At 39.0% G+C, this 14,040-nt stretch overlaps 1 protein-coding gene across 1 annotated transcript in view; it reads right to left on the bottom strand.

Moving 5' to 3' along the window:
* The window catches only part of LOC149225007 (uncharacterized), a 241,761-nt gene that overhangs the window by 1,604 nt on the left and 226,117 nt on the right, over positions 1 to 14,040 (bottom strand). The gene's annotated exons all lie outside the window — the stretch shown is intronic.

Below are 14,040 nucleotides of genomic sequence, written 5' to 3'. Positions count from 1 at the left end.
CCAAACTATAGAAACTAGAACACAGTATAATGCAGAATGAAGAATAATTTACAAGTATAGTATTTAATGTTGAATACGATTCAAAACAACATCCCTGCTCTGGATATAAAATACACAAAGCATCAATTCAATTCACTCATATATTCAATAACAAAAAAACTTAGTAATTTAATGTACTACCAATTTACACTCGCATAGGATGTCAAGAGTGCTTTATAGAATGTTTTGAAAATGTTTGTTGTGGCAATCCGTATTTCTACCTTGGAAATTTAAAGATAATGTGTACTGAGAAAATTGCACCATGCTTGGAAAACCAAGATTTGTTTACACCAGTACATGCTGGTCCTCGAAAAAGATATTTTATTAATATTTGTGAATAACCAACAGCAATCAATGGAACTCAAACTTAGTTTAATTGACATATACCACGGGGATACATGTAAGGGATTTCAAGGCTGAGCTTACAAAACAATAAAGAAATATATATGCCAAAATCTACTTTGTTGATGTTTGTAGCTCAGGCAGGTACTTCTGCACGGACCGAAGTGTCTAGGTGTGCAGAAATCACCCAAAGTCTTGTTGGAAATCCCACAGTGTGGTCTATGCCTTAGCTAAGCACATAAACACACTAGAGATGTCCAACCAAAAAATAACTTTACACAGCGGAATATAACAGCAGAGAAATCAATAACAATACACAAGAATTGATGGCCCAAACACGTTCCTTATCAGTCCATCAATAAGAAAATCCTAGGGTTCCCGTACTAGGGATCATGGACCTTTACAATCACTGTACAAATGCCAAGTATAATACAAAATACAAGTATGTCCTGTAACCTGTTACCCACCACCCGTGGGTGACCACATAGGAGAAATTTTTCTCCTAGATTTGTATTCAGCAAGCAGCCAGCAATCCCGACAACCACCAGTGTAGCCAATATTGTGCCAATTGATCTCCACTCCCTCAGCCAGTCATGTGTCCCCTCTCCCATCTGTCGAGATCGTATGTTTGAAGGTGGGCCATCCAATCCTAAAGGTATGTTTTTCATTGAGCAATTGGGTACTTATGCTTTGTTTTTTCTTGGGCACACTTGAATATGGAGTATTGGGTGACATGGAAGGAGGAAGGGTTTTGACTATACTCTTGTTCCCTCACCTTAAATGGGGGGTTAATCCTCAACCCTAGTCCCGTGGGATCTCCCCTACTGGATTACAACTTTAGGATGGGCACTACTTGGGAAACCCCGATTTTGGTAGCGTGGTCCCGTTTTCCCATTCCACAATTTTCACTTCTCCCTGAACATTAAATGCCCTATTTCATCATCTTCTCTCTCTAGGTCCACATGACCACTAGGTCCACAAGCCTCTAGTACTTCCCCCTCCCCTTGTCCACATGTTTGGGTCGAGCCTGAAACGATCCCCCAGAGGTTGATGCAGCTAAAAAAAAAAGATAAAGGCATATCATGGAAACATACAAAAGGAAATAATACCACAAAATGCAAAAGATGGTAGGGGCAATAAAATTTAGCATGTGGGCAAAAGCCAAACATGAGCTCTAACCCTTATCATTATGGCCATCACCCTGGTTCCTTGTCATGTCCCTTCTAAACACATTAGTAACAAGGTGTTGCTACACAATTTTGCACATTTTTGACTAAGGACGAGGGCCCCACATTTTCGAATTAGGGGCTTAGGGGCCAAATTGAATTTATTTAGTTGCTAGTGGAATGTGGGGGGCCACCCACATAGGAGTTCGAATTAGCCATTTGATATGCTTGGAGGGAAAATCGACTGGGTAGATGGAGGGGCCCACATGAGGCTAAGGGGGCCCAAGGAGTTATAAAGAGAGATCATCTCTCATTTTGTTTTCATCTTGACATTTGCAAACAAAGACTCTATGTACGCTCTGCTAGTCTACCGGTTGTTTAGCCACGAATCTTTCATGCGGGAGATTCAACCTCTTCTTTGGGGGACCATCTGTGCCCGCCCTAGGGAGGCCATTCCACAGGAGTTTTAGTGAGTTCAGCATAGTCACACACTTCAGCCAACAGCACAGAGAGGGAACTGTGTATTTCCTGGGCAGCTAGAAATACGCAGGAGGAGTTGGGAGCCAGCACGGAGGTTCATTGCTTGCTAGGAGTTCCAGGAGTTGAGGTGGCTTCGTGTTGAGGACATTTTCGCTGGGGTTTGCAGCCAGTTAGGCCAGTGCATCAGTTATACGAATTTCTAGGCATGGATTGCGCAGAGGCTTGTAGTAGCAATTTCTTGGGGCTTGGGAGAGCAATTAATCTTAGCCAAGAGTCATCTGGATCAGGGAGTTGGATAGCACAGGTAAAACTAGCATTTCAGAGGTGTTTTCAGAGGGATTTGCAGGTTGTTTCCTGCAAGTCGAATTTGGCAGCAAAGCTAGGGAGAGGCTCCAAGGAGGCCAAAAATCCAAAGTCAAAACTAGAGAAATTCCCTTCTGGGTTTTGTCCAAGGAGTCCGTGGCTAAAAGGATATGATTTTCTGGGCAGTTTTTGGGCACATTCTAGCAAGTCGAAGTTCAGCAGGGCGGTAGTTTACTGGGGCAGTGTAGTGTAAAGTGGTGCAGTAGCTGGGCAACCTTCAGCTCAGCTATTTTCCCACCTAGGGTTGGTCTTGCTTGTTCATTATGACAAGCCTAGGTGCACCATTCCATTTCATATTGTATTTAACCCTCTGATTTTTAATAATATGGCTCAGCAGTTCCTGATTGGCAGCGTTTTCATGGGTGTCTAATGTGTGTTTTTATTTTTATATGCTACTGCACTATTTATTTGCTTAATATCACTCGCATTCCTACTTACGAATATTACATTCCTAGGGCCCCTATGAGTTCCCCCTACATCATTAAGAAACCCATGCATGTATCAACCCCTGGTGAGCGATGAACTACCCCACCTTAAGGGGGTAATCACTGTTATATCATACACAACATGCTCTCATCCCCTGGAGCCCCGAGCAGTAAAATAAAAAGAAAATCATTAGAAGGCAAAAGGAAAAAGAAGAAGGGTAGAAAAACAAAGGTCAAGGTAACTCGTGTACCATGATTTCTCCCTCCTACATTCATACACCCAAATATATGGACATCCCTTGTCATTGCCGCCCTTGAACCCATGGCATTTGGCCTTGAAACCCTTGTGTCTCAATCCACCTCATCATTATTCACATGACACCTACCACTTGAAGGATGTACCTTGGACATGCCCTTCCCTTTGGAAGTTGGGAACACCTAATAAGGTTGTTTATTAACCACTCCTACCTAGGGAGGTAACACCATTACATGCTCAAAGCCCCAAATTTGGAAGGGAAACCCACTATGAAGTCTCATTTGTGCCCTTGACTAACAAGCTTGATTCACTTAGATGCACTAATGAATTATTGTACCTGAAGGTGAGGAGACACATTGGATCTTATACAAGATTGGCAGGTGGTTTCATCATGGGTTGGGCAACTTAACTGGGGCCCAAGCCCACCAGAGGATCATATTGACATTTGTAGGGGAAGCGTTGAGAGCCATGGGTTTCCATCATGTGACAGAGCATTATCTTATGCTATGGGAAGCCTCAGCACCTTCACCAGGTTGTTCATTATCCCACATTATATGTGAGATGATGCACTTGGACCAACAGTGCCCCCAGCTGGCTTAGCAGTATATACAGGGTTTGGCAGTTGATCCAAGGCCCAGACGAGGTTTGTCTCATCCTTGAGACATGGGAGGGCAAGCACCATTTCCCGTCCCCTCACTTGGAGAAGTTTACAATCTTATTTTTCATCGATGGACTCATGAGACCACTACTTGTGCCCCAAAGCCACTTGGACCGCCACATGATGTTTTTCTTAGAGATCAAGGGACCACTCCCTTGTCTATCATTTAAGAAGCCCTCACCTTCATTATGGCACTTTGAGGACTCAACGAGGCCCTCCAACGACCCTTCTACACCATGATCTCATCATTTCGGCTCACTTTTGGATGGCTTATTCTTCACTTTATGAGCTACTTGGTGGACTTTTTTGAGAAATGTAACTAATATTGGTCTTCATAATTGTTGTCTAATGTAATTATTGTTGAAGAATATAACTAGTGTTGGTCTTCATAATTGTATTTGAGTCATTATGTAATGTAATTGTCAAAAGAAAGAAAAAAATTATTATTAAAGAACTTGACTTATTAAAGCATGGGTTTCATGCTTGGGTCAATTGTTTTTAGTCAAAGCCTCCATTGAAGGCTTCTAGGGTTTATGTCAAGTGTCCTTGTACATGTCATAATGTAAAAGACCCTTCTTGGGCTTCATTTGTCAAGAAAGAAATTTATGTTAATATAAATTAGGTCTTCTAGGCCTCCTCCACCAAGTAGGCCTCAAACTGGACAATTCAGCCTAACTGAGGGGCATAAACTCTGATATAAAGGCAGCAACTCGACCGCATTTGACAAACTCACTCATCAAGTTTGATCTAAAACTTCTGGGGCCAGAAAAAGTGTGAAATTCAAGAGAAGAAGAGGAAAGGGCTAGCAAAGGAGAAAGAGGTCTTTGTCAAGCATAAAAGGTCAAAATTCTCTCTCTCACTCACACGTGTGAAGCTATTGAGTTGATGGAAGGACCGAAACTGCGGTGCTAAACCTGGGCCGAAATTATGGAAATACTGGGGATTGAAATTTTGGGTTGTTATTAGGTTGAAGCTATTGGACAAGAAAAGATTATTGAAATCTGTTGAATCGTATTTGAAGGCTGAGTTGGTGGAGAAGGAAGGTCTTTGGGTCTACGGTCTTGGTATAACTCAACTTGAATTTGCTAGTGAAAGAATTTGACTGGGTTTTCCCCTATAAAGAGTTTTAGCCCTAGCAGAATGCCTATATCCGGTGTCTTTGATCTGTTGAAAGTGTAACTAGGTTCGGTCTTCATAATGACATGTCATTGTGATTTTTGTAAAGAAGAAAAATAAAATTATTTATTTAATGCTTGCTTCATGGGTTTTAAGGATTTGTCTTAAAAGTCAAAAAGATCCAATTATCATGTATGAAGAACCCTTCCTGGGCATGTTACAAATGTATATGTGTCTGTAAAATTGTCAAGTGGCCCTTCAAGATAAGCACAAGTCACTCCTCTTGAAGTCAACCTCTAGATGAAGTGAAGAACTCATGTTGCCTTCACCTTATGGAGACACACCTATTCATATATACATGTCAGCTTATTTATAGAGGACAACTGTTATATATGTGTGAAAGGTCTTCGCATTTCCATAGTCAACAAGTTCAGATAACTCTCTGAAATTTGGGTGGACAAGTGCAGTAACAAGTTTCGATACAAATTCAAGAAAGAAGCTCGGATAAGGGTACACAAAATCTCGATGTAATTGCAGAGATCACAGTGCGGATTGGAGCAGAGAAGTTAGACAAAGTTTCGGTGATACCATAGTGGCATCCCCTGACTATCTCGGTGCTATATCACAATAAGGATCTTGATATAATCTTTGTCTCACAGCAAAGGAGAATTCGGTGCCACCACAGCCTATGTCACAAGGTTCGTTGAACTTTAACCTTGAGGTTTGAATTTTGGCGAACCTTCAAAAAAAATTGAGGTTCAGCGAACCTCATCGAACCTCATAACCATTGACCAAGTCCATAGATCAAAACTCAAAACTTCTTGTCGCAACTCAAGCTTGTAATTTATCCTTGCAGTTTCCATGTCTGTGATAGCATTTTTGATGTTTACTGATGCTGATTTCTTACTATTTTATTGTATTATTCATTCTAAATTAATAGATATAGATGAACCTAATGACGAACCTCATCAAGACATTCGAACTCAAACCGAACCTAATCATTGTCGAACACGAACTTGAACCCAAACCATGTGGCATTGACCACAGCAAAGAGAACTTGGTGCCACTCAAGAAGAAGGTCACAAGTGTGTGACAAGGTCTCGATGTTATTACATGAAGAAGGTCTCGATGCTACCTCAAAGATCAGTGACTATGGTTCAGTGGTGTGACTTTAGGATTCGGTGCTACTACGGAAGGAGAGGTTCGGTATCCTTGATAAACTCAGTTACCACATAATTCAGTGTCATTACAGTGACCTCAGTTAGGTGTCATCACATGATCACAGTGATCTCAAGTGGTGCAAAATCTGAAGTAGAAGGAACCGAGAGAAAGTAAATGAGAAGGTGGAAGGGGATTTGTGTTTGGTCTTGGAGTGAAAAATAGGTCAAGGGTCTTGGTCTTGGTATTCGTCAATTGGCATCTCTATAAGAAGAATTTGTGCGGGTTTTCCTCTCAAAGAGTGAGAGGTTTTGGCCCTAGCAGATAGCCTACATCATGTGTCTCTTGTCTATTTATGTTCATGCATTGGTAGTTGTTTGATGAAGAAGAACACTAATAACTTAAGCACAAAGAAGATCCTAATCTAATGAAGTAAAAGGCACTCACAAGAAGTCACTAATTAAGAAAAATCACCTAATTCATGATGCCCTAGATTTCTCAACATGATCTTTGTGTTTTGCTTTTGATAATTGCTTGATGAAACAAAGATAAAAGAACATAAGAAAGTTAATAAGAACTCAAAGATATCACAAGTAATTATCAACATAAGAAAATCTTTATGCCTTTCTGATTTTCTAACATGGTATCAGAGCTAAGGTGAAGAAGAAGGAAAAAGGCAGACTGAAGATCTATTGAAGAAAAGGGGATCAAACAAAGGTCATTAAGGAAAAGGATTATATAAGAAGAGAATCCTATTGTCTACAGGAACTATGTCAACTTCAATGAAGGGAGAAAACAAGCTAGAAGGAGCCTCCAACTACAAGGCATGGAAAAAGAGGATAGATCTTATCCTCGAAAAGCACAAAGTTTTGAATCTTGTTCAAGGAAAAGTCAAGAAGCCTACTGATGAAGCAAAGAAAGAGAAGTTCAGAGAAACTGAAATCTTGGCCATGAACCTAATAGTGGATGGAGTAAAGGACAACCTAATTCCATACATATCCAACATAGATTCCGCTCAAGAAATGTATGAGGCTCTCTCCAAATTATTCACCATCAAGAACATTGGTCAAATAGCAAGCCTCAAAAATGAACTAAGGATAATAAAGATGACAAGAGACAATACCGTATCATCATATTCTGTAAGGATATCTAAAATAAGAGATGAACTTCAAGCAATAGATGGCGTTATTCTAGAAAAAGAGCTCGTAATTGTTGCTCTTATAGGACTACAAAAATCTTGGAGTGCATTTGCATCAAGAATTAGCAGTTGGACAAATACTCCAACATTCGAACAAATGTGGAATGCATGCAGTCAAGAAGAATCCTGAATATCATTAGTAAACAACAAGAAGGAGAAGAATAAAATACCTCTATTGCCTGTTTTGCTCATCACAAGAAAAAGGGAACCTTCAGGAAGTTCAAAGGACCAAAGAAGAAAGTTGACCTATCCAAAATTGAATGTTACAACTGTCATAAGATGGGTCATTACAAGAATCAATGTCTTGAGAATCCAAGGAATAAGAAGAGAGATAGGGAACAAGCAAATATTACCGATGAAGCTCCACCTAAGAAGAACAAGACTAAGGAATCAGAAGTCAAGGACTTATACTACTAAGTCCTCTCCTACATATCCTTCTTAGTCTTGTATTGTTTTCCTTTATGTTTTGATTTCTAGAGTTTGTAGGTCTAACATGTCTTGTTAGAACACTTTTGAATTATTTTGATAAAGTTGTAGGTATCCCTCAAGATTGGATTAAGAGGGAGCCTCCACCATTTTTACCAAAAAGATAAGTATTTTGTTCTTTGTTTCATCTTTTCATGTTTGGTTTCCTCCTCACATCAAGATTTGTTTGTATTGTATGCTAATAACATTTTTCTTTATATTTTCCTTGGTTAGGAAAGCTTGTTGAATGCTCAAAGGTTATGGAGGAGACTTCAAAGGATAGACTTGAAGCATGGAAGAAGTTTTATTGCAAAGGAAGTCCCTCAAGATTTGATGTCCTACAAGGTTTGCTAAAGAACAATTCAAGGAATGTCTTAAACTACCAGTTGTGTCACAATGTTCTCTTCATAGAAAAGGTATGTTCATTCTCTTTTGACATCTGCATTACATTACTGGCATCACTATGTCTAGGGTTTTGAAATTTAAAGATTCAATTTAGGGTGATTAATCATTAGATTAAATCTACCCTCGTCATACTATCATTTTAATCATTCTTATGAAACCCTAACCTTTAGGGTTCACTATAAAACCCTAGCCTCTTGTTGCTAAGGGTATGTCAATATTGATTATGAAACTCTAGTCTACTTAGGGTTGTTGATGAAGCCTAGAAATCCTATTGTTTTAATGTTTAGGTTTTTGGTATTGTTATGATAGAAACCCTAATTCTTTAGGGTTTGTTGTTAATGTCCAAGTTATGTATTGAAACCTTATATCTTTGGGGTTTGGTAAATTAGAGTTTATGAACAAAACCCCTGTACTATGTATAGTAAGATCCTAGGAATGAAACCCTAAGTGTATATTCGTTTGTATGATCAAAACCCTAGCCTTGAGAAAATTGTTGTATATCTAACTTCGATGTATTGATGAGAAATGCTAGTGCATGAAACCCTAGCAAGAAGTTGAAGTCTAGAAGATAAAAGATATGACTCTTGCTGATTATGAACCTAACTAGGTTTAGGTATTTGATGTTTAAAAGTATGAACGAGTTGATGTTTCCATTGTAATGACATAGTCAACTTCATGCTTTTGTATATTTGTCTTTGGTTGTACTTATTATTAAAATTTTGCAGGTACATAATCTTCAAGATGTTGAAGATGTAAGTAAAGATGACTTGATAATATTGGTAAGCATGATGAAGGAAGCTATAAGAATTATATAGGTTTTACCATATAATCATAAAGATTCTTAGGGTGTTTGATATCCAAATTAAATCAACCCTTGTAGTATTATCTTTTAATACTCGTTCACTTTGATAAAACCCTAGCCTTTTGATTAGGGTTTGTTGATGATATCTAAGGCATGTGATAAAACCCTAGGCTTTTAGGGTTTGATGATAGTCACTAGGGTTTATGACAAAACCCTAGCAAAGGTTGATATAAAAGACTATGGCATAAAAGTGTAACCCTAGGTGTAAATACTAACAAGGTTTAGGTTTTGAATATCAAATATTTATTTTCTTGTTTGAAGTTTTGATGACCCTAGATGCTCTCATTGTGATAACATATTATTGATAAAAGTTAATTTCATGTTCTTGTATATATATATATATATATTTGTGTGCCCAGTTGTAGTTGTTGAGATTTGCAGGCACGTAGTTTGCAAGAAGTTGTAAAGAGGTATGCCTACCTCATACTTGATGATGACCTTATGATGTTGATGAACATGATGGAAAGAGGGAGTTGCAAGAAGCTTGATGAGTTTAAGTTGACATTAATGACTGAATGATGACCCTATTGCCATATGAAGAAATGAAGTTTTGGAAGGTCGAAATTCTCTGATGATATGATGATGCAAAAGAAAGAGCCTGTGTAGCTGGAAGAATAAAGTTGTTGATCTCCCTAAGTTGAGAGGGAGCTTGGATGAACAAAAGTGTAAATCCACCATAGTTAAGAGAGAGAATATGATCCTCAAATATATCGATAAGGAAAAGAATCGGAATATGACTAAAGCACTACTGATGATTATTCGTGTTTGATGAGGTCGTAAAGAAGGCTCAGTTGTTTTCAAAAGTGTTGAGGTTGAGATTGGTGCTACTTGAGAAGATTGGAAAAAGGAAGCTTCCCGTCAATATTTGTTTGGACATTATAATGACTAAACAGCATCAAAATGGTTGAGGACCCCAGAGACTGTGCTAGCATATTGATAATAAGAACCAATATATTGTAAGTAATTAGGGTTGTGAGGCTACAGTATGTTCAAATAGATGAACAAGTAGTTGATGTGTTGATCTCTCTCTAAGAAGTTTGAATATTGATAAGCATGCCTGGATTGATTTGAGAGGGAGAGATGAGTACCTTAGGCTGCGTGCCTTTATGATGGTACTTGGGAGGACATCTTGGCCTGGTTGATATTGAGATCTCAGTTATAGCTTGGCCTTGATGATGTATAGATCCCAGTGTGGGAAGGTATCTTGGTCTTATGGAGCTCTGTTTTAGTGTTGACCTTCATGATACCTGGATCTCTATAACGGTTGGTATATTGGCATGGAAGCCTATATGGTATCTATATCCTATTGGATTGATACCAGGGTTGCAGCCTGATGGTACCTATAGTGGCATGTTGCCCTGATGATACCTTAGTCCTTGTTAGTGTCTTAGATCCTTGAATTAGTGTCTTGGAAATGACACTTGGATCCATGAATTGGTGTCTTCGTGATGACACATGCATCCTTGAAATAGTGTCTTGAAACTTGGATCTTTGATGTGATACCTTCGCAATTCATTTGGCCTTGATGGTATCTAGCATTGTGTATGTTGTTGTACTCTTCTTGGAACATTTCAAATTGAGCTCAACCTTGTATTGGTCAAACAATTATGTACACCTTTCTAGTTAGGAGGGAGTGTTGAGAAATGTAACTAGTATCGGTCTTTTTAATTGTTGTCTAATATAATTCTTATGTACTTGTAAAAATAAAGAAAAATAAAAATTAGTGTAAAGATCAAAGAAATTTATTTTTACAAAGCATGGGTTTCATACTCAATTTATTATGTTTCTAGGTCAAAGCACCCATTGAGTGCTTCTGGGGGTTGAGTCATGAGTCATTGTACTTGTCATTATGTTCTAGACCCCTCTTGGGCTTTTCATATTAAAGAAATAAAATTATTTTGATGTAGTTTTCTCATCTACACCTCCACCATCAAGTCGGTCTGCCCATCCTTCATGTCGGCCTTAACGAAGAGATTCGACCTTATTGGGAGACTATATACAAGCAAGCATTCGACCTATTGTGGATATACACATACATATGCAATTTCTATTGAAGAAGGAGGTACGAAGAAACTTAAGAGAAGGGCCATCCATTATATGAAGAGGAGAAGGTTGATCAAATGCCAAGATCTGCTCATTTTTTGCTGCATGTGTGAATAGATCTGAAGCAGAAGTGCGAAGGTGTAGGGACGAGAGTGCAGGCCGATATTTTAGATGTTGCAGAGAGGATCAAGACCCTATTTGATTCACATTTTGGAAGGTTGACTTATGTTGACTTTTGAAGATTTAACTAGAGTTTGACTTGTCTTCATGGGAGGCTCACTTGGTGGATTAGAGGAATCCCTTGTCTTGGTCAAAGGGTCTTGGTTGTGTCATTTGATTTGGTTCTAAAAGAAGAGGAGAATTTTTGGGTTTTCCCCTAGGAGAGGGGTTTTGCCTTGGCTGAGTGCCTACATCTTGCATTCTTATCTTTGTGATCTTCATAATTTTGGCAATTGTCTTGATGATAAGAACTTAATAATAGAATAAGTAATAAGAAATCACAAGAAATTGTCATGCTAAAGAGAAATCAAATTAAAGAAACCCTAATAAGTTGCCCTAAAGATTTCTCAATAGGCTTGTCACCAAGGACATGTTATTTTGCACATTAAAATAATTTTAGGGGCATTTTAGGCTAATTCGAACTATTAGAGGATCATATAAATAGATGAGACTCTCCTCTATGAAGAGCATAATCATCACACTTGGATCTCTTTGTAAAGAATTTCGCACTTCTTTCTCTTAAACAAAATTGGATGTCTTTGATACATTTCAATATCTTTGGGGGCTAATTTCACTTTCTCTTGGAGCTACTTCTTGATCTATGATTGGATATATCTCTTGTTATCTTGTAAGTGCTATTCATTGAAGATTTCTCTTGAAATAATGCCTAACGTGTGGAATTATTGCAACTAGCTAGTTCTTTTGTGGGTAACAGTTGAAAAGTGGTTGCTAGGGCATCCCTTTTTAGCCTCCTTTTGGACGAATTTAGCAAAATTTGAATCATCATTGACTATATAGCCAAGGGAAGTAGGCAATGGTCCAAGGAAAAATTGGTGGTCACCCTCTTTCCTTCTCTTTTTCTCCTCCTAAAACTTTTCATCCCGTCTCCTTGACGACCTAGCTAGGGCTCCTTATGAATTCCATTAGGGGAGGATTTTTTCAATTATGTCTAGACAAGAAACTGCATTGGTGTTTCCTCTAGGGATTCTCAAAGTTTCAAGGAATTCGCACAATTGGTTTGCGAGAAAACTCGAGCCCTAACTCTGACTTTGAAAGCTTATCTTGTAGGTCATAGGTTGAGAGGTTTTCTTAAGGGTCACTTCCACATAAAACTCTAATAAATTGATCGTTTTTTACAATTTCCCTATCCTAGCTTGACCGAGTGATCATAGTAGGGAATTCCTCCCACGATTACTCACAAACCCTAGGTCTCACATAGGTTTCTTTCTAGGTCTCTCTAATGGAGCAAAAATCCTACTTTGAAGAAGAATCATCTTGCAAAGCTCCTAGAGAATTCTTGCTTCACCTTGGAAGTCTTGATACCATACATACTCATCATCATTAAATATTCATAACCCTAGGGTCTTGACTCTCCTCTTAGGTCTTTCTTGGAGAGTCGTTCCTTCACCAAGCCATAATTGAGCCTCTCCTTTGAATGGTCCTTGGGAATCACTTCATACCTTATCATTGATCCCATCATTACAAGTGATTTCTTCCATACGGAGACTCCTCCCATTAGTGAAAGTCCGTAAAGAGCAGGGGACACTGACTACGGTGACAGTGGGTCTTTGTCCCATTGTTGTCATTTGGTCTGGTAGTTGTTCCTTAGGTACCCCTCCTAGGACCCCTTCTAGAATGTGTGGAAATATTTTTGGCGTCATTTCCAAGGAGGAAGCAGGTCTACATCCTTGGATCAATATTAGGTGTTTCTTATAGCGACAATATAGATCCTCTTCTAGCGACTCCACACTATTCTCATGGAAGACCCAACCATTTTGATATATCGACGAAGGGGTGATGAACCACCTCACACCCCTTTCATTGTTAAGATTGCTAAGCGTAAAGTCTTTTCAACATGGGAAAAATGGGTGCTTCACCCATTAAGTTTTGACAACATATTAGGAGTGCCTCATCATCCCCCCTAGTGACTATCAAGAAGTAACAAATTCCATGGAAGGAAGGACAAAGAAGCCCAAGAGCACTTGGAATATGTCCTTTTCGGTAGGAATGAGTACATTTCTTTATTGGAATATGTCCTTCCTATTTGAGAGGGAGAGATACACATGTCATTCTTGTTAGCTTTTGGTAGCATTGGAAGTGCTTTAGCCTTGAAAATTGGTGTAGAGGCTAAGGAAAATGAGTTCTAAAGAACCCAGAAACCGTTTGGTGAAATTCCGCCCGGATTGTATTTTATTAGAATAATTAATATTTTTAATGGAGTCCCCAAGTATAAACTTAGGGAAATTAAAATATCAATGGGTATTGATCAAAATATGGGTGAGAATGATCTAGAAGGCAGATCAAGTCATGTTTTAATATTAGCCGCTGATCAGAGACTTAATCTCGGCCATTGAAGACTCAACAGGAAAAGAATAAAATGGAGGCTTGGGGTTCATTTGGAAACACACACATAGAGAGAGAATTGATCTGGAGTTCGATTTCTAGGGCTAGGAAGCTGAGAAATTCGAACTAAGTGATCATTCTTTAGCAAAGGGGCAAAGAGAATCTGGAAGGAGGACTTTCCGGAGAATACTGACAGAGAGGCGGAAAGAGTTTGCAGAGAGGCAGCGCAGTAGCCAAGAGACCTAATGCAGAAAAGTTGTATGTCACGCAGAATCCAAAACTGCAGGGAACAGCTGAAACTGTTGGGAACTGCCGGAAATGTTGAGAACTGTCAGAATAGCCAGGAGAGCTGACGCAGAGGCAACCCAGTAGTCAGGACAGCGAACGCAGAAAAGTTGCCTGTCATTCAGAATCCAAATCTGTCGGAACAACCGAAACTGCCGGGAACTGTCGGAATAGCCGAGAGAGTTGATGCAAAGGGCAGAGAAGATGACGCAGAACA

Source organism: Pinus tabuliformis, chromosome Q, assembly GCF_031772625.1.
Source record: "Pinus tabuliformis cultivar Carrire ecotype Pingquan chromosome Q, CPIR1, whole genome shotgun sequence".
Lineage (NCBI taxonomy): Eukaryota > Viridiplantae > Streptophyta > Pinopsida > Pinales > Pinaceae > Pinus > Pinus tabuliformis.
The sequence above is the reverse complement of the archived record's forward strand: the minus strand, read 5'-3'. Positions and strand labels throughout refer to the sequence as shown.